We start from the raw sequence: 4,398 nt of genomic DNA, 5'->3' as shown, positions 1-4,398 counted from the left end.
ACTCTGTCGTGTGACCAGCACTGGACCAGTTGCTCTGCGAGTGTGGAGAAGGGACCCTAACTGATAGGGCCTGGGTGGCGGTGTAGCCTAGGGAAGGCCTTTCAAGACAGGGTTCCAGTGCCCTCGAGCGTGCATTTAACAAGGTTGGAGAGGAAGTCCTAGGCTGAAGGCACGGCATGAGCAAAGGCAGGGAGGCAGGAAAGAGCTTGATGAATTGGTGAATTCAAGTCATAGGATGTGTCTGGAACTGGGGTGCAGTGGCCAGGTTGCAGAGGGCCTTGCAAGCCACCACTGACCCTGATTTTACCCAGGGGTATATGGTGCGCTAGAGAAGGGCTTATGCAGAGAATGATGCGATCAGATTTGCATTTCAGAAAGATTTTATTCTGGCTGCCCTGTGCAATCTGGACAGGAGTGGGTAGGAATGGGCACAGAGAGGGTGCAGTGGCTCACGCCTGTAACCCCAGCACTCTGGGAGGCCAAAGTGGGAGGATTGCTTGAGTCCAGGAGTCAAGACCAGCCTGGCCTTCATAGCAAAACCCTATCTCTACGAAAAATAAAAAATTAGCCAAGCATGGTGGTGTACACCTGTAGTCCCTGCTACTCAGGAGGTGAGGTGGAAGGATCGCCCGAGCCTGGGAGGTCGAGGCTACCGTGATGATTGCACCACTACACTCTAGCCTGGGCAACAGAGTGAGACCCAGTCTCAAAAAAAAAAAAAAAAAAAAAAAGAGAGCCTGGAAGCGACAGACCCAGGATCTAAAACGAGGTCAGGCTGCCTTTTTTCATCACTCCAGGAGGCCCCAGCCTGGGCCTGGGGAACTTGGCTTCAACCGGCCTGGAAAGTGACCTTCCAGTGAGCCGATGCTAACTGGCCGCCCCAGTTTACGCTCCCAGTGGACAGAGGTGCGGCTGGCCCAACACTGCCCCCTGGTGGTTAAAAGCAGAAGGCCCCTGAGCATCGCTCAGTTTGGGCCGGGCCTCCTCCCTGCCCGCACACAAGTGTGCTGTCTGGTAGATGGACACAGGTTCACGGCTTACCTCTCCCGCTTCATGTTGTGTGATGTGATAAGTCACTTCCTGCCCTGAGTCTCACTTTCCTCATCTGTAAGCTGGGGATGGTGCTTCCTGCCTCAGCTTGGGCCTGGCACACAGTAGGTATTTGGGCATGGAGCTGGCACCACATTTCCCACCGAGATGCACAAACGTCTGGGCAGCTTTCTCCCAATCCTGGGCCTTCCCTCCACCCCAGGAACCCAGCACCTCACTTTGTCCCACTGTGTGGCCCCCTGCCCCACACTGGCCTTCCCTGCAGGGGCCCAAAGCCATCAACCCTCATCTCCCCCGCTTCAGGGTGGGGACCCCAGTGGCAGCTGACTTGGGTACTGGTTCCAAGTCTTCCACTGGACACAGAGGCTTTGGCCAAGGCACTGCCCCCTGCTGAGCTTCGGTTTCCTGGCCTACAAAATGGGGGTATAAAATGGGGCTATAATCTCTGTCTGCTTCAGGACTTAAAGTGAAGGAGCTGTGCAAACTGTGGAGTGCTGTGCCATGAAGCTCTGGTGAAGACCTACTCTGAGCACTGCCTAGACTTTCTCACAGTGGTGTCCTCTCTGACTTGGGCTCCTTGGGCGTTGAGGTGGGCTGGGGCAGGTGAGCCTTTCCAACAGCCATTGAAACACCCCCACTGGGGCCTGGTGTTGTGGCTCATGCCTATAATTCCAACACTTTGGGAGGCCAAGGTGGGAGGACCACTTCAGGCCAGGAGTTCAAGACCAGTCTGGGCAACATAGTGAGACCCTATTTCTTTTCTTTTCTTCTTTTTTTTTTTTTTGAGACGGAGTCTCACTCTGTCGCCCAGGCTAGAGTGCAGTGATGCGATCTAGGCTCACTGCAAGCTCCACCTCCCGGGTTCACGCCATTCTCCTGTCTCAGCCTCCAAGTAGCTGGGACTACGGGCGCCCGACACCATGCCCGGCTACTTTTTTCTATTTTTTAGTAGAGACGGGGTTTCACCGTGTTAGCCAGGATGGTCTCGGTCTCCTGACCTTGTGATCCGCCCACCACGGCCTGCCAAAGTGCTGGGATTATAGGCATGAGCCACCGCGCCCGGCCGTGAGACCCCATTTCTAAAAAAAATAAAAAAATAATTAGCCAGGTGCAGTGGTGCACACCTGTGGTCCCAGCTACTCAGGAGGCTGAGGCAAAAGGATGATTTGTGCCAGGAGTTCAAGGCTGCAGTGATCTATGACTGGGCCACTGCATTCCAGCCTGAGAAACAGAGTAAGACCCTATCTCAAAAAAAAAAAAAAAAAAAAAAAAAAAAAAAAAAAAAAAAAAAAAAAAAAAAAGAAAAAGAAAAACACGCCAATGGGTCCACGACCTGCTGCCCTCCTCACCTGCCTCTCCCCAAAGACTGTGGTTCTTTTGGCAGCTGCACCATTCATGGATGCGTATATGTATCACATCCAGCGAAGAGATGGACTGGGAAGGGCAGATCCCACCTCCATTATCTGGACAGGTGATTCGTGGGTATTTCCAATTGCCTCATTTTGAGCAAGAGTTTTGATCTGTGGCCTCCTGCCAAGATTTTGCCATTCTTCCCTGACAAACAACACGGCTGTTTTGTAACCAGCATTATAAAATGGTTTTATTAATTATTAATAACTATCTAATGTGTACACAGTTGTCCATGAAGAAGTAGGAAATACCAGTGAGTTGTTACCAGTGTTGCCCAAGGCTGGGAGAGCCCTTCCAGCTTTCCTTTGGCCTCAGACACCCCTGCGCCACTGGCCGCCCACACCCCATTCCTGTCTGGAAGGCTCGCCTGCCGTCATCCCGCACATCCGACAGCTCTCCCTTCAGGGTCACCTCCTCCTTGGACAAAGCACATGTGACCCCTTGTCAGGTTTCTAGGCTGGGTGCTCCCCCAGAGTTTGGCTCCTGACCCCACCAAGCATGCATGGTGGCAATGCACCCACTTGATACTGATCAGTGATGTCACTTCCACCTCCCTCCCTCCATGAGCGCAAACCTCCAGTTAACACAGCTGGGTCAGCCCAGGGTCCTCGGTGTCCCCAGAGCCTGCCATGCCTGGTGCTGGGCAAATACTCAATAAGCACTCAAAAGCAGGCCGGGCCCAGTGGCTCACACCTGTGACCTCAGCACGTTGGGAAGCTGAGGCAGGGAGGATGGCTTAAGCCTAGAAGTTCAAGACCAGCCTGGGCAACATAGCAAGACCCCTGTCTCTACTTTTAAAAAATTAAATTAAATTAACATCCATGAATGAATTAATGAAGAAACAAACTTTGGGTGAGCCACTGCCCTGCTCTGGGTGACTCGTTTTTGTTTTTGTTTTTGTTTTCAGTTTTGTGAAACAGTGACAGTGTTAAAAATTAGACATGGAGGCTGGGCATGGTGGCTCATACCTGTAATCCCAGCACTTTGGGAGGCCGAGGTGGGCAGATCACTTGAGGTCAGGAGTTTGAGACCAACCTGGCCAACATGGTGAAACCCCATCTCTACTAAAAATACAAAAATCAGCCAGGTGTGGTGGTGCATGTCTATAGTCCCAGCTATTCAGGAGGCTGAGGCGGGAGAATCGCTTGAACCTGGAAGGTGAAGGTTGCAGTGAGCTGAGAGCTCACCACTGCACTCCAATCTAGGCAACAGAGACCCTGTCTCAGAAAAAAATAAATAAAAGGATTGCAAATGGGGTTGCTGGGGACATGTGCCCCTGCTAAGCTCCCAGTGTGCCCCTCCCTTCCTGGCTTGGTAGGAGATTCTGCTCTCACCTCTGCAGGCGACTACTGCTCACTGCAATTCAGTCACTAGTGCCTGCCCCTGACTGACCATTTTTGTTTGCCACCCCCCAGGCAGCTGGTATTTGTGATCACAGCCCTGTGATCAGAGCCTCAGGAAACACTTGTGCCTGAGGCAGAGCAATCCTTACTGCCTGCAAGGAACCAGACAAGGCTGTGCTGATGGAAAATTGGCTGTAGATAGTTACATGGGCAAGAATCAGAGTTCAAGTCTAGGGACCCCTGGTTTTTAGACAGAGGACGTCAAGGCAGAGGATGTCAAGGCTGAAGTGAGGTATTATGATCCCCCATCATGACAACCGGGGGGCCTTGTGAAATTTAGCACAGGGTCCTCCCAACTCCAGTTGGCCACAGCCTGCCATGGAAGCCAAGTGCCTCTGGGCACTCCAAATATCGCTGCATCTGGGGAAGCGGAAGACAGGGTGGCCACGCAGTGCAACAGGGTAGTGGGGATGCCTGTCACATCTCGGATGCAGAGGCAGCCCCTGAACATGGGGATGTCCTGTAACTCTTGCCCCACAGCCCAGGCCATCTCCTTGGAGCCAGCACAGCCTTTTTTTTTTTTTTTTTTTTAACC

The sequence above is a fragment of the Mandrillus leucophaeus genome, unplaced genomic scaffold, assembly GCF_000951045.1.
Source record: "Mandrillus leucophaeus isolate KB7577 unplaced genomic scaffold, Mleu.le_1.0 Scaffold2, whole genome shotgun sequence".
In the NCBI taxonomy this organism is placed as follows: domain Eukaryota; kingdom Metazoa; phylum Chordata; class Mammalia; order Primates; family Cercopithecidae; genus Mandrillus; species Mandrillus leucophaeus.
Note: the sequence above shows the minus strand (reverse complement) of the source record.